Genomic DNA, 22,353 nt, shown 5'->3' with positions numbered 1-22,353 from the left:
GACTCTTTGCTGCCCCTTCAGAGAAAGGAGCCCAGGTCACATCTTTATTATTCATCCATGTCTCTCCAATACTGCACAACACTTTTTACAAACTTCTTGCCTGCCTCTGTCCATTGACCAAAGTTAAGGCCCCGTGATGCCGTTTTTCACTTGATCATACTCATTCCTCTCTACTCTCTCCTGTCCCCCTCCCTTTCTTAGGGATAATTCCCACCCTACCCTGAAATACTCCTCCGTTTACATGCACATCATATGCATGGACTTATATTTACATATGCATCTGTATATATATAACCCCAGTTCTACTTATGAGAGAAAATGTAAGATGGATCTTCCTGAGTCTGCCTTATTGTCCCAATCCATCATGATGTCCAGTTCCATCCAGTTTCCTGCAAATGACGCAATTTCACTCTTCTCTATGGTGGAATAAAATTTCACAGCGTGCATACAGAACACATCCTCTTTTCCACTGGTCTGTTCAAGGGCACCAAGGCTTGTTATCTGCCTGACTGTTTTGAACAGCACTACAGCAATCGTGGGGTGGGGCAGGGAGCAGTTGCAGGTGTCTTCAGTGTGCTCCCCCTGGCTTCTCACACACGGTCCTCACTCCAGGGCAGTAAGGCTCAGAGTGGAGCTGCACAGTAGGGGTCAGGCCCTCGATTCTGGTCACCACCCGTCCTGCTTCAGAATCTAGAAGGGACAGGAGCAAGGGTAAGAGGGCATGGCAGTGCCCTTGGGTCACATGATTGCCGGGCTGGTGGACTCTCGCAGACGATTTTGTTATACAACTCAATACTTTGAGCGCTTCCAACCTAGACCAGAGCCAAGGAAAAGATGGGGAAAAGCAAATGGGGATGTCTGTCTGTGGGAAAGGAAAGCGGCAGCCTGAGAACCTGGGGTGGAGAAATGTTTCTAGCAAGCTGAAGTTCTCAGCCCCATGACTCTTCACTTCCTCGGCCATCTCACTCCACAGAGATGCCATCTTATCCCATCGAGCTTGGCTGTCTCTGAAGGATGGTACCGAGCTGCTGGTTTACAACAAGAAACAGCCAGGTGGCTTGGCAGTGTCCTCCAACGGGTCGGCAACATATTTTCTGGCAGAACAGTAAAAACCATTCAGTGCTCCACGGCACATTGGTGGCAGCAGTTGATGGTGATTTAGTCACAACAGACTTTAGCTACTGAGGCTTCTGTTAACACAGCCAGAGCTAGTCATATATATTCTGGAATAGAGATCAGCAGATTAAGGTGAGCAGATCAAATGTGGCATGCACAACCTTTTAGTAAATAAAGTTTTATAAGCACACAGCTGTGCTCTTTATTTGTATGTGTTTTGTGGCTGTCTTCACTCTGAGACAATCAAACCCGAGGAGTTGTTACAGGGGTGCAGCAGGTGTGAGGTCTCAAACCCAGGACTAATGGGCCAACTAAGGGAGGTGCCTATTTAACACATCAAAGCAGACCTGGCCTCCAGGTTCTCCCAGCATCTCTCATTCCATACCTGTTACAGCACGTGGCTGGCCTACCCCACCCCCTATTCCAAACTTCTCCAACCCAGAGGCTGGGCTGCCCTTCCTCCAGCTTCCCTTCCCTATATAATCCAGCCATTTTAGCTAATCTCTCTCTCTCTCTCTCTCTCTCTTTCTCTCTCTCTCTCTCTCTCTCTCTCTCTCTCTCTCTCTCTCTCTCTCTCTCTCTCTCTCTCTCTCCTCTCTTACCCTGCTAACCTCCTGGCCTCCTGACTCCTGGCTTTCTCCTCCCCCCATCCCCTTCCCCCTCACTCCCCACTTGTCGCTCCCCCTTCCCCCATCCCCTGTCCCCTTTCCTTTTTCCCCCTCTCCTCACATATCCCAGCTCAGGGTCATGTTCGCTCTAGACCCTTCCAGGTGCCTCTGACTATTCTCTTTCTCGTATCTATGATAAGCCTTCTTCTCCACCATACCCAGGAGTAGTCATGGCCCCCTTTTTTATTTCCTTTTTTCGTTTACCAGGAAGCCAGGTATTTTGACTTGGAAGGCCTTTTGCAGAAGATGCCCGTAAACTCCCAGTTTGGAGGCTCCTTTTGTTAGTGAGACATTCTTCATCACTCTGACAACAACGCACCTGATAACAAACAAGTTGAGGGGACTGTTTATTTGGTCTCCTGGGCTGACGACCACATTCTTTGGCCCCTGGTGAGGCAGAGTATGAGGCTGGGTGGAGCAAGAGCATGAGGCAGAGGCTGCACACCTCATAGTGGGCAGAAGTGAAGTGAGCATGTGCAGTGTGGGCTCCTCCTTTCTCCCCTTTCATTCTACCCAGGCCCCACCCTGTGGGATGTGCTATTCATATTCAAGGCAGGCCTTCCCTTTGTCCCAACACACCAGCACAATTGCTATGCTCCTAGGTGCTCCTAGGTGTTGGGAAGACACTTGCTGGTGTCTTCCCAACACAACAGCACATTGCTATGCTCCTAGGTGCTTCGCAAGCCAGAAATGTTGATGAACAAAAGGTCATAGGTATTTGATACAGTTCCAGGACAGTCACCATATTTTCACCTGTTCCTTCTGAGGGTCTCAATAACTGTGAAATTGTTTCTGTAAGAATATTGAGGCTGAGAGAAAAGTCATAGGTCGAGGAATTGACAGACCCATCGATCGCTAGGCAGTCGGGCCACCAGAAGTCATACGGGCTTTGTTTTGCTTTCTGAGGCTGTGTCTTCTATAATCTGTTCTAGGGACACAGTATCATGTCACACTCACAATGGGAGGAGTTCCCAAGGCCAAACTGTGGGTCTAAAAATGTGCTGTGTAAGAGGCAACTAGTGTGTAATTTGGGGACCACCTTAACCTTCAAGGTGATCCTCCTTACCAGCTGGGTAACCCTTCCCTCTCCAACCTGTTTCACACCCTGGTTAGCCCAAGAACCCCCACACAGCATTTACAACTGTCTGAAATAATGTAAGGGATGAATTTCTCTCTTCTCCTAGTAGTTCACAAGCTCCCTGCAGGCAGAGCCTTTGTTCAGCTTACTTCAGTAGCCAGAGGTTGGAAGAGTTGCATTCCTCACACTTAAGGACAGAGTCCTACCTAAGCTCCTACTTTTATGTTAACTCACACAAGCTAGACTCTTTTGGGACCAGGGACTCTCCATTGAGGAAATGGCTCCCTGGGATTTGCTGGTCAGCGAGTCCATAGTGCCTTTTCTTAATTAGTGATTAATTAACTTGGGCCTAATGCTATGTGGTTGCTGCCACCTCTAGGCTGGTGGTCCTGGGTGCTGTAAAAAAGCAGGCCAAGCAAGTCATGGGGAGCATGCCTTTGTAAGCAGCACCCCTCCACAGCCTCTGCATCAGCTCCTGCCTCAGGTTCCTGACTTGACTTCCTGCCCTGACTTCCCTGGGTGATGGATTTCTTTGTGGCTGCATAAGACAAATACACCCTCTCCTCCCCTGGTGCTTCCCAGCAATAGAAACCCTAACTAAGACAATTTTTTTTTAAATCATAAATATAACATCCTGATGGAGGGGGATGTGCAGCAAAAAATGCCTTTGCTTGTATACCAACAGTGGAAAAATTCCTTCCGGAACTTTGCAAACCGAAAAGAAAGGTGCTCATTTGTTGCAATATAGTGTTTTGCAAATTGTCACGATCTCTCTTTGGGGTGCTTAGTTGGATAAACTGGATTGATGCCAGGGTGGTACGGGCTGAGAGGTGAGGCGTGACCAAAAAAAGGTTGTAACTACTTACCATCAACGTCAACTGAGCAGTTTCTCAATAGACCCTTCCAAGCATTCATGGATTGCTGCATCCTGCCCCCTACTGGTCAAGGGAACTAATGACATGTGGTGATGAGCAAAATTACGTCAACATTTTTAAAAAATCTGAAACAGTATTTCTATTTCATAGAGCAAATTTCATCCTCTAACGGCTTTCCATATCCCCTTTTCTTCCTACTTTGAAAAGAAATTAAGAGCAAGGCAAAGGAGTGTAAGACATCTACCAGGGAAGAGACGGCAAAAGGCTGGCAGGGGATGTCAGAAGCAAAAATGATTCTTTATTTCTGTTGAGTTTCTCTAAAAAGTTTTTTATTACATGTATTTAATTTCGCACACAGACACACAGATGCACAAACATACAAACACACACACAGAGGTCAGAGTACAACTTTCAAAAGTGGATTCCCCGCCCGCCCCCTCCAACCATTTGGGATTAAACTCGGGTCATCAGACTTGGTGCCACCCACGTCTCCCTCCTAAACCGCCTTGCCATCCCTCTTAACTGATTTTTAAAGTGTGAGTTTAAAATAATTAGCTCTCTAAATTCCCGGGACCTGACATTCTCTCAAAGAATGCTATTGTAGAGGCTAAACTGTACCTCTGAAAATTACACTAGTAAAAGTTAGAAACAATACTTCCAGTTCACTTTTATTAATTTATTTTGACTTGGTTTCTCTTAGTTCTTAATTCATACAGTAAACCCCAGTTATAATGTGATAAACATTGAAGGAACTCCAGCCTGCCTGAGCACGGCAAACACGGTTCTGGCTGGCCTTGCCCTTCCCCCATTCCCTCTGCTGGGCTAAAACAAACAAACAAACAAACCTGTTAGATTCCATTCCTAGAGCCGGCCATCAAGGTCTATCCCCTTATTTGGCCACTTCCTCCTCCCGAGACTGACTACCACGGTCCAGTTATCAAAATATTGAAGTCCAGCAATCAAAAGCCCCAATTTGGCTGCCCTAACTAACCTGTCCAATTAAAATGACACTCCTTATTCTTACATAGGATTTCTACTTTTTTGTTTATAGACTGCCATTTGCCTACGGGCCACATCTGTCTCCTCTCTATCCAGAGGCAGTCCTTTGTCCTTCTGGAACAAATATCCCTCCCCCTCTCCCTTATTCCTTCTTCCCTTTCCCTTCATCCTCTACTCCTGCCTTTGTCTGTTTTTCCCTGCCCCTTTTCCCTCTGGGGCAAATAAATCTCCTCTTTGCTGAGAACTTAGTCGTGGGGTGTCCTGAGCCAATGCCAGTCCCTTCAAGCATAATTGAATCCAGCCACTGATTTTTAAAAGTGCTTATCTTGTAACACACTAGATCTCTTTTACTCACAGAAGGACTGATGAATTAAATCAAAGCCTGACTTTTTAATCTGGGCACATTTGTCCCTTTTGATTTTATGACTCACTCTGGAGAAAACCATATGTCCATACGAACATAACCAAACCAACCCTGCCTGTCAATCACTTTCATCCTACAAAGTTTAGGGGGTTCTGTTGAGAATAGGCACCACATTTCTTAAAGAACTGACTGAATGAACCAGCTGTGCACAGACTTCTGAACGTGTCCATAGTCCTACTTGAAACATCTCACATGTGGCAAGACAGTTGAGGAGAGGTGCCCGGTGAGGTATCTTTAGTGCCTTCAATCTACAACCTGATAAATCCCACAAGCCTGGCTAAATAATCTAAATCCCTGGCTGATGCAGTTTTCACTTTCAAAGTATACAGGATGTTGCCTTATGAGGAACGTATGTTTCCTTTGAGGAAACAGGAACAAATTGTTTATTTCCATTTTTCAGTTGTATTATTCTGCCTTATAAACATTTTTGTTGGAATACAGTCAAAGAGAGCTTTATCTATTAGTGGGATCTTATTCAATCCAAGGAAGAAATCATGTGGCTAGAAACATATGATCCAGGAGCCGGTTGCCTGGGTTTCGATTCCAGCTCTACATGATGCCCTGAGCAAGCTATTTTACCACATTTGCTTTGGTTTTCTCATTTATAAAAGTTGATGCCAATGCTACCTACCTCACAGGGCAGTTATGGAAGTAAAAGAAGGCCACACATAAAGTACATTGAAAAAATAAACCCTTAAAATGACCACATAGTAAACAGACCAGACTTTTTAAACTTACTAGTCATGAAAACAATGAATCCAGCAGTTCAAATAATCAATGCTAATGTAAATAACTGTAATGAACAAAGCAACCACATTTCACATAAAGACAGATATGAAGGGTTATTTCTGGCCAACTTGATTAGCTCTGGAATCAACTAAGGGACAAACCCCTAGGTGGGTCCACTAGAATGGGCAGCACCTTCCAAAATGGGTCTATACATAAAGCATGCCTGTTTTTGCCTCCCTGTCTTGATTCCTTGTATGTAAGTACATCTACCCTATTATCAACACTATCATCCTTGGATGACATCAGAACCCAGCTGCTTTGACTTTTCAACTGGACTAAAGACCAGCAACTCTCCAGGAAGCTTCTAGGCCTTCAATACCAGGTTAGGACTCCTCAGGCATCTAACCTTTTAGAGTGAATAGCTACCAAGTTCATGGCCTCTCCAGTATTCAGAGGCCCAGCCCCTATCAGGTAGCTGATATAATAAATCCAATTTCATATATGTATACAATATGTAGATAGATGATACATATAGACTATAGATGATAGATACATAAATGATAGATTAGAAAGATAGATAGATAGATAGATAGATAGATGTTCATTCTACCAGTTCCGTTCCCTATTATAAGTTGCCTCTCTCTCTCTCTCTCTCTCTCTCTCTCTCTCTCTCTCTCTCTCTCTCTCTCTCTCAGAAGTTATAAAACAAATTTAATAATATTTCTCTTATTTGGCACTTTTTAAAGTAAAATTAGTCTTTTGCAGACACCTCTCTAAATTGAAATCTTCTAATATTTTCTAACTTAAAAACTTGTAGAGATCAGTGTTGTATACTGAGCATATCCTTCCACCCAACTGCCTGTCACCATCCCTTTTCTCATCTCTCCCCTCTCCAGAGCTGTGGAATAATCCTTCTGTACACTATCAATATGTGCTACTCTCACTGGTTAATAAAAAGCTGGCAGGCCGGTAGTCAGGCAGGAAATATAAGTGGAACAGCCAGAAACAAAGGACTCTGGGAAAAAGAAGGCGGAGTCAGAGGTGTCACCAACGAGATGCAGAGAAAGCAGGAGATGAACATGCCATAAATAAGGAATATGGGTTCATGTAAAATGCAGGAGATGGTTACTAATAAGGCTGAGCTATTGCCTAAGCATTTACAATTAATATAAGCCTCTATGTGGTAATTTGGAAGCAACTGCCAGGGTGGGAAAACTCTGCCTACACTCCAACTTGCCCCTCTTTTCCTCTAGACAATCTCGCTTCTACTTTCCTTTAAGACACCTGCAACTCAGATTGTTTCTGCATCTCACCCATTGACAGAGACTGGGAGGTCAGTGTTCCCCTCTTTACCCTCACAGAAACATCCCAGACACCTGCTTCTTCTGTCTCCTTCTTCTTCAATTTAGTTATCCCAAAGACTTTGCTTGGCATCATTTCTATTATTACATTTCAAAGAAATGAGCAAGATTCAAGTTATAAATCAAGTGGGCTAACCTGAACTCAGCCTGTTTGGCAAATGACTCCAGAATAAGTTACTTGATATTCTGCTGTCAGGTGTTCTTAAATTTGATTCCTTTACTTTGAGAAAGCACACAATGGAATATGATCTTCAGTGTAGGGACATCTTTAATTAAAAGCAAGAAAGAAACAAAAACAAAATTCCTTTCTCTGTGCGATACTACTTTATAATCCATTGGTTTTAACTATTTAATAAAAGCATCTAAAAGATACTCAAAAAAAGAAAGAAAGAAAGAAAGAAAGAAAGAAAGAAAGAAAGAAAGAAAGAAAGAAAGAAAGAAAGAAAGAAAGAAAGAAAGAAAGAAAAAAGAAAAGAAAAGAAAAGCCGGGCGGTGGTGGCGCATGCCTTTAATCCCAGCACTCAGGAGGCAGAGGCAGGCAGTTCTTTGTGAGTTCGAGGCCAGCCTGGTCTACAGAGTGAGATCCAGGAAAGGCACAAAGCTACACAGAGAAACCCTGTCTCGAAAAACCAAAAAAAAAAAAAATACTCAAAAACATCAAATTGCTCTGCATCTCCTTGCTCACAGGCATGAACATGAAATAAGAATGTAACAGTAGCCATCTTTTTGGTAATCCCAGTAACCGAGAGTCTGAGTCAGGAGAATTTTCATTTTGAGGGAGATGACATCTGTAGTCCAGTGACCTTCATCTTCAGTTTGGAATAAATTGAAACCTAACTTTTCAGTGTCATTCTAGCAAAAAGTTGCAAGAGGGAAGTCAGTATTGTTGAGACCAGGTGCCCTGCACTCTACTTTGTACAAAATAACGGGACTCTGTTTTCTTGCTGTACCTTTGCCTGGGTATCTCCATTTCACAGGAAGAATAGGTTTCATATTAATGTGTCAATTTATTGTGTCTGTGGACAGTACAACCTATGAAGCATCACCCACCCTTGAGACACAGATCAACGAATTACGCCTAAAAGTAAAATTGGTACCACACTATAAACATCACAAAGTAGGCTAGGATCATATGAGTATAATAAAGTCACATCAGAAAAACTAAACCTGAGAACGTATCAAGCAGGCCTGCAGAGGTCACAACATCTTCAACTGGACCCCACAAACAGGAGGGCATCTAAAACTAATTAGGTGACATTGGCATCAGTTTGTCATTTGACCAGTTTGTATGTGCACCAAGAGATAGACAGGTAGAGACCCGTGACTCTCCCAGGAACTTCGACTCAGCACCACCCCCACTGCTGATGTAGCTAACTCTAATTGTCATCCACCACCCTCCTGCTGGTCTGCTGGACCTGTTTCTGCACCTCTCCATCATGGCTTCTGTATTCTTTGTTTCTGCAGCTCAACTCAGTGTTGAGTCTCAGCTCAAACCTGTGACCCTGTGGCTTGGTTCTGTGGTGGCAGGTCTCCAGCATCTCTCCAATAGGGTTCATTATATAAGTCTTACATCATAATGACTGTGTCTATAGCTAAACGAGCCTTTGGTCTCTAGCTGCTGTAGGACTTCTTTGAATTCCTTGAATTCTGCAGTGTGGCCTCTTTTGCAGCCATTCTGTAACTTACACATGTACATGTAGATAAAGTTACTGTGCCATGTGTGGTCAGGTAACATTAATAAGTAAAATATGAATGAAAGAACCTGTGTTTGCCAATACCAGCTGTCAAGGGGAGCTGAAACTCTTTTGCATAGCCAACAAGATTTGTTATTCAGTGAGTTCTCATATTGTGGAGACATAAACCAATCACATCCTTCATCTTTGTTTCTGACAAAGTGATCTCACAATTACAGAGGGCAAGTTGTTCAAAACAAATCTGCCTGTTTCCCAGAGATGCTTACAATTCTCCGTGGGGAAAAAATGGGAAGAAATCTTAAAATAGACAAGTGACCTCAAGACTTAAGCGCTTAAGAAAAAGAAAGGGAACAAATGTTGTATTTAGCACCTGGAGGATGTCTCCCTGGCATTGTGAATACTTAATTGCCGGGGAGCAAATGTTTGGGCTGCAGCATGGCGATTATTTCTACAGTTCTCCAATTAGCCTCTAGGAAGTGCTTCGAATTTCAAAAGGAAAGTGGGAGCTGGGGATGCAGCTCAGTGGCAGAGAGCATATTTAGCATGCACAAAACCCGCACTAACCTTTAATATCAATTTAGAATAAAGGATGTAACCCCAAAAGATCCTCAGAACTCTACAGAATCAGCATGTTCTTTGGGAATCATTGATCAATAATGGCAATATAAGGTCCTTGGTAGTACAAGAAACATAGAATATTCACATGTTATTGAATGTGCCTATAATGCAGGGTAGTCATGCTGACAGGAAGGAATTTTTTTGTTGTTTTAAAACAGCATCAAATGTAGCCTAGGCTGACCTTAAACTCACATTTGTGTGCATAAATAATATAAAATATGAATTGAAGAGTCCCTGTATTTCATGAACATAGAGATGTTTTCTTCTTTGCATTTTTCAACAGGATCATTTTATGCTCAGTCTTAGAGGCCCTCACCATGCTAGAATGAATTCATTTGCCCTGTTTCATTTGTTTTTCAATGACTGGTTTCTCCATTTTTGAGGGTGTGTGTCATTCTATACCAGATAATCCTTTGTAATAACCTTAAACTCTTAGAAACAAGACAAAGTTACACAAATAAATGAATTAATATAATTCTAAGTGTTCTGTTATGAAAAGTATTAGAATTATACCTTTCTCTTAGAATGAACCAAATGGCATTTATCCCTTTAATCACTGATGAACTTATCCATTTTATTGTTTGCCCTGTTGTCTTTAAACTACACTAAAGGAGAAGTAAAGTCAGTATGGCTTTGCCATCCTTTTATATACATTCCTTTGTTTTAGAGTGTGTGTGTGTGTGTGTGTGTGTGTGTGGTGTGTGTGTGTATGCATCCACCCTCCTAGTCTATATCACTCACTACTTTATTTCCATGAAACAGGGTCCCTAACTGAACTTTGAAGTAGGCTGTCAGCTAGCAAGCCCCACACATTCTCTCTCTGACTGCTCCTGTGCTCTGGGATTACAGGTGTGTGCAGCCAAGGCTAACTTTTTGCATAGTTTGCTGTAATTTGAACTCAGGCCTCATGCTTGGGTAATAGCCATCTGTTCCTTGCTGTGCTGTCTCCCCAGGCCTTGATCTACTTTTGTTTTCTTCCTTTTCCTTTCCCTTTTACTTTGAATCACCTTGTGTTCATCTTTGTATGGATGTAATTTCCTTTCCCCTTTTTATTAAACGAAGAGTCTTTTCTCATGCAATATAATCTGACTACAGTTTCTCCTCACTCTACTCCTCCCAGTCCCTCTCCACCTCCTCTCCCATCCAGACCCACTCCCTTTCTGAATCTCAATAGAAAAGAACAGGCTTCTAAGAGATGACAACCAAACATGGCAAAATAAAATATAGTAAGATGAAGCAAAAATGGCTGTATTGAAGTTAGACAAGGCAATCCAACAGAAGAAAAGAGTCCCCAGAACAGGCAAGAGAGTGAGAGATATACTCATTCTCACAGTCAGGAGTCAAAAAAAACCATTAAGGTAATAGCTATAATATATACACAGAGGACCTGATGCAAACCCATGTAGACTCTGTGTTTGTGGCTTCAGTCTCTGTGAGCTCTTATATGCCTTGCTTAGCTGATTCAGAGGGCCTGTTCTCCTGGTGTCCTAGATTCCCTCTGACTTCCACACCCTTCCTTCTGCCTCCTCTTCCTCAGGGTTCCCAAAGCTCTTGGGGGAGGGATTTGATGAAGACATTCCATTTAGAGGTATATGTTCCAAAGTCTCTCTCTCTGTCTCTGTTTCTCCATCTCTGTCTCTCTCTGTCTCTGTCTCTCTGTCTCTGTCTCTGTCTCTGTCTCTGTCTCTCTCTCTCTCTCTCTCTCTCTCTCTCTCTCTCTCACACACACACACACTCATGTTAGAATCCCTGTTTCATGGAATTCATTGTGTGTGTGTGTGTGTGTGTGTGTGTGTGTGTGTGTGTGTGTGTGTGTAAAATGTCTGGCTGTGAGTCTCTGTATTTGTTCTCATCTCTCTGATGGTGGCTGAATAAGGCACCAATATATGAGTATAGCAGAATGTCATTAGAAGTCATTTTATTCATACTTTTCACTGCATTAGGTATCCACACTGCCCCTCAAATGGTCTACAATTCTGTCTCTTCCTTCATTTCCTCCCTCAATCCCCTTTCCCCTCCTCTTTCCTGATTATCCTCTTCTCATCCCCTAACCCCACTCCATTCCAACCATAAAATCTATTCTATTTCCCTTACTCAGGGAGATTAATGTGATGACCCTAATTCTTTCCTCAATGTCTATCGTCTATGGGTATATGTATTATAGCTTGGTTATCATTTATTTAACAGCTAATATCCATATATAAGCAAATACATACCATCTTTATCTTTCTGGATCTGGGTTTCCTCACAGAGGATAATTTTTTTCCTAATCCCATCCACTTGTCTGGAAATTTCACAGGTCATATTTTTTAAGAACTGGATAATATTCCATTGTATAAATGTACCATATTTTCTTTATCCATTACTCTATTGGGGGACATCTATGTTGTTTCTGATTTCTGGCTATTATGAATAAAGCAGCAATGAACATAGTTGAGTAAGTGTGCTTGTGATATAAGCATCCTTTGTGTATGTGCCCAAGAGTGGTATATCTGGGTCTTGTGGTAGGTTGATTCCTACTTTTCTGAGAAACCATCACACTGTTTTCCAAAGAGACTATACAAGTTTGCACTCCTACCAGCAATGAAAGAGTGTTATCTTTGCTCCAAATCATGTTAGCATGAGCTGTCACTTGTGTTATTGATCTTAGCCATCCTGATAGGTGTAAGATAGAACTTAAAGTAGTTTTGATTTGCATGTCTCTGATAGCTAAAGTTACTGAAGATTTCTCAGCCATTTGAGCTTCCTCTATTGAGAATCCTACTTAGACCTATACCTGAATTCTTAATTGGATTATTTGGGTTTTTGATATCTAGTTTCTTGAGTTCTTTATGCATTTTGGATATTAGCTCTCTATTGGATATGAAGTTAGTAAAAAAAAAAAAATTTACCCATTCTGTAGTCTGATACTTTGCCCAAATAATGGTGCACTTGGCCTTACAGAAGCTTTTCAGTTTCATGAGGTACTATTTGTTAATTGTTAATCTTATCGCCTGCATTATTGGTGCTCTGTTCAGAAAGTTTTCCTGTGCCAATTAGTTCAAGAGCATTCCACACTCTTCTATGAAGTTTAGTGCATCTGGTTTTATGTTAAGGTCTTTGATTCATTTGGAGTTGAGTTTTGTGCAGGGTGATAGCTATGGGTCTATTTGCCTTCTTCTACATGTAGTCATCCAGTTTGACCAGTACCATTTGTTGAAGATGTCTTTTGTCCAATGTGTATCACTGACTCCTTTATCAAAAAACCAGGTGCCCATAGGTGTGTGGATTTATGTCTGGGTCTTCAATTCGATTCCATTGATCAACATGTCTGCTATTATGCCAATACCATGCTATGTTTATTACTCTAACTTTGTAGTATAACTTGGGATCAGGAATGGTGAGCCCTCCTGCAGTTCTTTCACTGTTCAATATTGTTTTAGCTCTCCTGGAGTTTTTGTGTTTCCATATGAAGTTGAGAATTGTTTTTCCAAGATCTGTGAAGATTTGTGTTGGAATGTTGATGGGGATTATGCTGAATTGCTTTTGGTAGGATGGCCCTTTTTACTATGTTAATCTTACCTATGCATGAGAATGGGAGATCTTGCCATCTTCTGATATTTTCTTCAGTCTCTTTCTTCAATGATTTGAAGTACTTATCATTCAAGTCTTCCACTTGCTAGGTTAGATTACGCTAAGATATTTTATATTATTTAGACTATTGTCTGTTAGTCATTTTTATATAGGAGGGTTACTGAATTTTGTGAGTTAATTTGTATCCAGCTACTTTGCTGAAAGTGTTTATCAGCTATAGGCATTCCCTGGTAGAATTTTTAGTGTCACTCATGTATAGTATCATTTCATCTGCAAATAAAGTTGCTTTGACTTCTTCTTCAATTTGTATCCCCTTGATTTCTTTCAGTTGCCTTATTGCAGTAGCTAAGATTTCAAGTCCTCTATTGAACAGGTATGGAGAGAAGGAACAATATTGTCTTGTTCCTAATTTTAGTGGAATTGCTTTGAATTTCTTTCCACTTAAGCTAATACTATTTATAGATTTGCTATAATCTGCCTTTATTATGTTTAGTTATGTCCCCTGTATTCTTAATCTCTCCAGGACTTTTATCATGAAGGGGTGTTGGATTTTGTCAAAGGTCTTTTCTACATCTAATGAAAGGACGATGTTTTTGTTTTGTCTTTCAGTTTATTTATATAATACATCATATTTTTTGATTTAAGTATATTGAACCATCCCTGAATATCTGCAATGAAGCCTACCTTATCATAGTGGATGACCTTTTTGATGTGTTCTTGGATTTGTTTTGGTAATATTTTTTTTTTAGTATTCTTGCATTCATGTTCATGAGGAAATTAGTCTGTAATTTTCTTTCTTCATTGGGTGTTTATATGGTTTGGGTATTAGGGTACTGTGGCCTCATAGAATGAATTAACCTATGTTCTTTCTGTTTCTACTTTGTTGAATAATTTGAGAAGTATTGACCTTAACTCTCCTTCAAAAGTCTGGTAGAATTCTGAGCTAAAACCATCTGGCCCTGAGCACTTTTTTTTTTGTTGGTTGGCAGACTTAATCACTACTTCTATTTCAGTAGTAGATATAGGTCTATTTAAATTGCTTATCTGATATTGAATTAACTTTTGTGAGTGTTATCTATCAAGAAAATTATTTGTACAAGCAAGCAGGAGCTGCCAGCCCAACTCAGGACTGAATCAGTGATGGACACAACTCAGCTGAGCAGAGGCAGGGGATTCTAACCCTGGCCAGCACTGGAATTCCAGTCAAGTGTTCCCCCGACACCCACATGGAACAGGTAGGCAGAACACAGTCAAACACACCGAATCAGGAGCCTGCTTGGTGCCATAGGCACCAGGCAATTTAGGCACTATGGTGATTTCCTTGTGATGAAGAAGCGTGGATCAGCCCAGCTTCAAGGCGACTTGAGTTAGACAGGGAGACCCACATGTAGGCCTGGGAATGCCCACCCTAGACTGCAAAGAGAAAGCATGGGGCCACCCAATACCTTGCAGTACTAGCCAGAAGGCCACTATTAGAGTGAGCAGAGGTATGGTATGATATCTTATGAGAGAGAGAGAGAGAGAGAGAGAGAGAGAGAGAGAGAGAGAGAGAGAGAGAGAGAGAGAGAGAATGTTTCAGGTTCTGTGGACAAAGGCATATCTGAAGAGACAAGAGAGGAAGGGAGCAGGCTGAGATGGTGAGGGAGCTGAACCCTTGACCAGCGGCAAAACACAGGAAAGCTTGACCTGCACTTTGTCTGGACAACACAGCAGAAATGACCCCGTTGATGAGAGCATGGGTAAGCCAACCCTGAGGGAATGAGCCTGGGAGATGTAGCCTCATGCCTCATCTGTCAGCAAGGAAAAAATCTGTGCTGAGAAAAAATTCTGGCTCCCATCTTGTGCCCATCAATGCCTGGGGCAGGTGGGAGAACTGTCCCTGTGTTCATAAAAGCAGTAGAGCTGTCCCTGACTCCCACAAACTGCAACACTCAGATCAGGCCCTGCACCTCGCCAAGGCAGCACAATAGTTAGTGCAGGTGTGCGTGAGCCAGCCCTGATGCTGTGAGCATGAGAAAGTGGTCCCAATTTCTCATCTATCTTGTGGCAACATGAGCTGGGGAAAGATGCCCTCCACCCCACCACCTGTTCATCAATGCCTAGGGCAGGTGGGAGAGCTGGCCCTGTGGTCATAGGAGTGGGAGGGCCATCTCATCCCTGACCCCTACCAGCTTCAACACTCAGAAGAGGAGGTCTTGCATGTCATCAGAGCAGCACAGTAGAGCCCACCCTGTTAAAGCAGGTGTGGATGAGCCAGCCTTGAAATCATGAGCCTGGGACATCTGTCCCCAATACCCATCTGTCTTCAGGCAGCATGGGCAGAGGACAGGTGCCCTCCCTGCCCATCAACACCTGAGGCAGATGGGAAAGCTGACACTGTGGTCATAAGAGTGAGAACGTGTTGTGGGATGTTCTCTATGCTGTGAATGTGTTGCTCTGATTGGTTAATGAACAAAGTGCTGATTGGTCAACAGCCAGGCAGGAAGTATAGGCAGCACAAAGAGAGAGGAGAATTCTGGGAACAGGAAGGCTGAGTGAGGAGATGCTGCCAGCCCCCGCCATGAGAAGCAGATGTTAAGATAACGGTAAGCCATAAGCCGCGTGGCAACTTATAGATTAATAAAAATAGGTTAATTTAAGATATAAGAACTAGATAGCAAGAGGCCTGCCACGGCCATACAGTTTATAAGTAATATAAGCTTCTGAGTGATTATTTTATAAGTGGGCTGAGGAACTGTGGGGGCTTGGTGGGAACTGGAGATAAACTCTCCAGCCGCAAGAAAGTCATCCCTGCACCCCACCACCTGCATCACTCAGAAGAGCAGGCCCTGTACCTTGCCAGGGCAGTACAATAGAGCTAACCCTATTAGTGCAGATGTAGGTGAGCCAGCCCCAAAATTGTGACCATGGGAGAACTGTCCCCATTTCCCATCTGGCAGACCAACCCTACAGCTGCCCAGGCCCAGACCAGGGTTATGAATTGATCATATCATCCACCCCTTCTATGATCTGCTAGAACATGTGAAGGGACCTGACCTGTAGACCCAAAGTTGCAGGATCTCCACAACACAGGGTAGCAGTGGGATGCCCAGGAAGAGTTCCAGTAGGGGCCCAGCATCGAAAGTATTGTGGAGACCAGGGGCCTCAAACCAGACCAATAACTCTGCAATGAACCCTTGCAAGTAGAGATGTATAGACAAAGCGATATGTGGTGTGACATGATGGGTCACACTGCAGCTTCTAGATTAGATTTTTTTAAATTCCTTCCCTTTTTTATTTCTATTTTTCTCATTTTAACTTCTCCTTTTTTCTCTTAAATTTTCTTTTATTTGGGGGGCAGTGCAGGGGCTCAGTTCCGAAGGCACAGGTAATGAATGGGATCAAGATACATGATGTGAAAAGCATATAGAATAAATTTTTAAAAATGTAAGAAAACAAAAAAAAAGAAGAAAGAAAGTTATTTATTTCTTTTAGAGTTTCCAGTTTGTGGAGTTAGGTTTTTAGAGTATGTCCTTTTGATTATCTAGATTTTCTTGGTGTCTATTGTTATGTCCCACTTTTCATTTCTGATTTTGTTAATTTTGATATTCTCTTTGCCCTTTAGTTAGTTTGGATAAAGGTTTACCTAGCTTATTGATTTTCTCAAAATTCTAAATCTTTGTTTAATTGATTCTTTGTATTGTTCTCTTTGTTTCTATTTTATTGATTTCATTCATGAGTTTGATTATTTCCTGTTGTCTACTTCTTCTGGATGAGATTTCTTCTTTATATTCTAGAGCTTTCATGTGTGCTATTAGGTTGCTAGTCTGACATCCTCTTTAATGAGTTTTTTGTAAACATTTAATGCTACCAACTTGCCTTTTCAAACCCCTTTCATTGTGTCCCATGAGTTTAGGTACATTGTACATTAATTTTCATTCAATTCTAGAAAGTTGTTAATTTCTTTCTTAATTTCTGTCTTGACCCATTTTTCATTCAGTAGAGAGTTGTTGCATTTCCATGAGTTTGTAAGAGTTCTTTTGTTTCTGTTGCTATTAATATCCAGCTTTAATCTGTGGTGGTCTGATAGCTTTCAGGCCGTTATTTCAATTTTCTTGAATCTGTTGAGACTTGCTTTGTATGTGTATGTGTTTAATTTGGGAGAAAGTTCCATGGGGTGCTGAGATGAAGGTAATTCATGTTTAATGTTCTGTATATATCTGTTAGATTCATTTGGTTTATAATGTTTGTTAGCTCCAATATTTCTCTTCTTAGGTTTTACCTGGATGACCTGTCTTTGGGTGACAGTGGGGTATGGAAGTCTCCCACTATCAGTGAGTTAGGGTCAATATGTGATTTAAGCTGTAATTGTGTTTCCTTTAAAAATGTGTGTGTCCTTGTGCTTTGAGGCAAAATGTTAAGAACTGAACTGTCTTCTTGGTGGATTTTTGTTCCTTTGATGAGTATGTAGTGCCCTTCTCTATCTCTTCTGATTAGTTTTAGTTTGAAATCTATTTTGCTAGTTATTAAAATGGCTACACCAGCTTGTTTCTTAGGTGCATTTGCTTGGAATACCTTTTTCCAACCCTTTACCCAAAGATAATGTCCATTTTTGATGTTGAAGTGTGTTTCTTGGCTGCAGCAAACGAATAGGTCTATTTTCACATCCATTCTGTAGTTTATATCCTTTTGTAGGGAATCGAGACCAGTGATATTGATAGATATCAATGACCAGCGATTATTGACTCCTGCTATTTTCTTGTTGTTGGTGGAGTTGATAGTGTTGATGATGGTGGTGGTGGTGGTGGTCATGGTGGTGCGTGCGTGCGTGTGTGTGTGTGTGTTTCTCTTCCTTTGATTTTGGTGGTCTGTGATTATTTCCTGTGTTTTCGTGGTTGTAGTTAGTCTCCTTAGGTTGAGTTTCCCTTCTAGCACTCTATGTAGTGCTGGATTTGTAAATAAATATTCCTTAAATTTAGTTTTATTATGAAATATCTTATGTCTCCATCTATGTTGATTGAAAGTGTTGCTGCATATAGTAGTCTGGGCTAGCATCTGTGGTCTCTTAGGGTCTGCAGCACATCTATTCCAGCTCTTCTGTCTTTTAGTGTCTCCATTGAGACGTCAGGTGTAATTCTAAGAGATCTGCCTCTATCTGTTATTGGTCTTTTTCCTTTTCAGCTTTTAACAGCCATTCTTTGTTCTGTTCTCATTCTTTTGCTTTATTCTGTTGATTGTTCTGTGCTGAGGGGACTTTCTTTTCTGGTCCAATCTATTTGGTGTTCTGTATGCTACCTGGATAGCCATGTCTTTCTTTAGGTTAGGAAAATTTCTTCTATGATTTTGTTGAAAATATTTTCTAGGCCTTTAAGCTGGTTTTCTTTTCCTTCTTCTATTCCTATGATTCTTAGATTTGGTCTTTTCATGGTGTCCCAGATTCTCTGGATGTTTTGTGCCAGAAATATTTTACACTTAACGTTTTCTTTAACCAATGTACTCATTTTTTTTTCTATATCTTCAGTGCCCGAGATCCTTTCTTTCATTTTTTGTATTCTATTGGTGAAACTTGCCTCTATACTTCCTGTTTGAATTTCCAAGTCTTTCATTTTCAGAATTCCCTCAGTTTTCATTTTTTTATTGCTTCTATTTCCAATTTCAGGCCTTGAACAGTTTTATTCATTTCCCTGTACTCGTTGTGTTTTCCTGGGTTTCTTTAAGGAATTTATTCATTTCTTCTTTAATGGCCTCTATCATCTTTATACATGCTGGAATATTCAATGCTTGCTGTGGTAAGGTTGCTGGGCTCCAGTGGAGACATATTGTCCTGGATGTTATGTAATATTGTCTTATTTGGGTGTCTAGGCATCTGGCATTGAAATACTTTTAGGTCTGGATGATGATATCCAGTTTTGACTTTGTTGGGTGAATGTTTTTCCCCTTGGTTTCTGCTCCCCCCTGGACTTTAGGAGAGTATGATGGCTCTGTCCTTCCTGGTAGGAAATTTTCTATGGGCCTGTTTCCCTGGCTTGCTTATCTTGTGTGATTCCCTGGCCTGATTATCTGGTGTGATCCCTGAGTATGCCTGTTGGTGTTGGAGGCTGGGATAATAGGATGAGTTGGGGGAAGTGAGGTTGGAGGAAAAGATCTATGTGAGGGTCAGTGGGAAAAAAAAGGGAGACTGCAGCAGGTTTTCTGCTGTAGAGCTGGGGAATGAGGCCAGGGAGATTATATATGTAGGAGCAGAAGGAGAGACAGTGTAGATCCACTGTCAGCCCACTTGTTGTCCTGGCAGGAGTAGCATGATGTACTTCTCTTATTCTCCAGAGTCATTACAGCATCTGTCTCCCTTTGCAAAGCTTTGTTAGCAAAAGAGCAAGGATTGCTTTATTTTTTTAATTTTCAGGACTTATTTTTACTTATGGGTCTGTGTGTGTGTGTGTGTGTGTGTGTGTGTGTGTGTGTGTGTGTGTGTGTATGCCACATGTGTGCAAGTTCCCATGGTGCCCAGAATACAGCATCAAATCCACCGGAGTTGCAGTCACAGGCCCTTGTCCCTGAAGCGGGTACTGGAAACAGACCTTGGGTCTTCTGGAAGAGTTGTAAATGCTCTTAACTGCCAAGCCATGTCTCCAGCTCCAAGGATTACTTTTTAAGAGTGGTTTATATTCATCATTTCACAGAAACATATAATCCTAAAATCTAAATACATGCCAAAGAACCATTTATTTCAATCCTTGCGATTCTCAGGTGCATTATTTGCATAAACCTTGCAGAGTCTGAGAGGCCTTTTGCTAAATCATTGTACATTCTTCCAAGAAACTCAAGCTATGTATTAAAATTTTAATTAAAAATCTAATCTGCTGAATCATTTTCAAAAGTGTGATCTGTGAGCATTTTCCATTTCTGGGAACTGACTATTAGGTCTCTTATTGGGTGGGGTTGGGCATGGTAAAGAGAAAGAAAGTTCCTTAACTTTTAGTGTGCTAAAACCACTGAGAAGGAGGAGGACTTCAGGGGCCAACCACCCAGCTGCCGTGGAGTAAGATTTACAGAAGGTCTTTGAAGATAGTAAGAATTTGAGAAGGAGAGCAGGCAAAGAACGGAAACAAGTCTTCGGTAGACCTTCCAAGGATAAAAGAAGTCCTGAGTACAGACAGTGACATTTATTCATTGCCCAAGGTGGAAATCTCCACGATGTATAAAGGCTGAGTTGCAAATCAGGGTGATTGAATTATGCAGATATGAAGATCATCTTCTAGGTTTTTAAAAAAGGCCTCGGATATTTCAAGTGGCCATTTTGGAATTACAGTTCTGTTTTTTTTTCTTTTTTTGGGTAATTTTGCCCCAGAAGTTTATTAAAATTGACAAGAATCATCTCTGAAGTGAATTGATAGTAGTAAGCCAATTCAACGAGCTGCTAAAAGACCCAGTCATTTCTTCAGTATTTTGGTTCAAACGGATTATATAAGTGGTTAAAGTATTTCGTCTGGTGTTATTTTCGTCTCTTCCCCCTCTCCTGTTGGTGTTCTTCAGCCAAAACTGTAAGATATGTTTGATTTGTGTACTGAGTAGTTTCAAATTACTGTTTAAATATTGCTGAAGTTTCGTGGCAGTTCTTTTTACCTTTATTGAAAGTTTTAGTAATTTTTGACTTCGGCTCTTTTCCTATTACAATGGGACAGCTTTTCTAAATGAAGACATTGAAAGAATACAGAGTTTTTTCCCTTTTCCCTTTTCTTTACTTGGGAGAGTAAGATGTTCCGGTGTCACACCAGCATGGTAGGATTGAGATAGCCATTTGTCTCTGTGTATGCTGATGTGTAGAAGTAAGCTTCAGATGTGAAGTTTTCTTTTTCTGCTTTCTGCACATAAATTGGATATTTCATCTGGAGTGGATAAGTACAACAGTGACAAATACATGGAATAATAAAGAAGACCTTGCTCTTGAATCCAAGGAACTTGGCTAATTCTGGATAGAGCCATATGAAAACTTCAAAACAAATATGGGTAGCTGACTTCAAATAACTCTATGTCAAATAGTCGTAGGTTAAGTATCTTCAAAGAACTTGGATATTTCAGAGGATACAAAATAAAAAAACAAACTGGAAAACATAAAGCTTATAGAGAAAAAACCAGCACCTTCCTGTGCAGTCCTCTTGGAATTTGGACTTGCCATGAGGTGTTGAAGCCTTGTTTCACTGAGTTGGAGAGACTGGACCTAAATGGCGCAGCATGACTTTGCTCCAGCCTGGCTTAATTTTCCTACTCCGCCATCATCAACAAAGTCATCATTGAATTTTGAGAAGCATTCTGAAAATTTTTCATGGACAGAAAATCGTTATGATGTGAGTCGTCGACGACACAACTCTTCAGATGGCTTTGATTCTGGTATTGGACGTCCTAACGGAGGTAATTTTGGGAGGAAAGAAAAAAATGGATGGCGTACGCATGGCAGAAATGGTACAGAAAACATAAATCATCGAGGGGGATACCATGGTGGAAATTCCCGTTCTCGTAGCAGTCTTTTCCATTCTGGAAAAAGCCAAGGACTACATGAAAACAGCATCCCTGACAATGACACTGGGAGGAAAGAAGACAAGAGAGAACGCAGACAGTTTGAGGCTGAGGACTTTCCATCTTTAAATCCTGAATATGAGAGAGAACCAAATCAGAATAAATCTTTAGCTGCGGGTGTATGGGGCCTACACGCCCAGACACACACATACCCAACCAAAAAAATCTCCCAAGCTCCTCTCTTAGAATATCCCCCGAATCCTAAATCTAGAGCTCCAAGAATGCTGGTCATTAAGAAAGGTAATACAAAAGACTTACAGCTATCTGGATTCCCAGTAGCAGGAAACCTTCCGTCACAGCCAGTTAAGAATGGAACTGGTCCGAGTGTTTATAAAGGCTTAGTCCCCAAACCTGCTGTTCCACCTACAAAACCTACACAATGGAAAAGCCAAACTAAAGAAAACAAAGTTGGGACTTCTTTTCCTCATGAATCTACAAGGTAAGACCAGCATCAACTCCCTGGCTTACAAGGCAATCTAAAATGATTCTGACACTTCAGTGTTAGATATCAGACTACTTTACAGTTCTCGACAAAAATAGGCATACTAATTGACAAGTGAAGTATGTTACATACTGTGCTCACTACAGAGAAGTGAGTTAAGATGTTGCACAGGACATATAAAACGACCTTCAACCAATAGGGCACACCTACTTTAACAAATTGT

At 41.4% G+C, this 22,353-nt stretch overlaps 1 pseudogene; it reads left to right on the top strand.

The window, feature by feature from the left end:
• Positions 1-20,339: 20,339 nt before the first annotated feature.
• Positions 20,340-22,131, top strand: LOC102915926 (vasculin pseudogene; annotated as a pseudogene).
• Positions 22,132-22,353: the final 222 nt, after the last annotated feature.

The sequence above is a fragment of the Peromyscus maniculatus genome, chromosome 19, assembly GCF_049852395.1.
Source record: "Peromyscus maniculatus bairdii isolate BWxNUB_F1_BW_parent chromosome 19, HU_Pman_BW_mat_3.1, whole genome shotgun sequence".
Lineage (NCBI taxonomy): Eukaryota > Metazoa > Chordata > Mammalia > Rodentia > Cricetidae > Peromyscus > Peromyscus maniculatus.
This window is presented reverse-complemented; position numbering and strand designations above follow the sequence as displayed.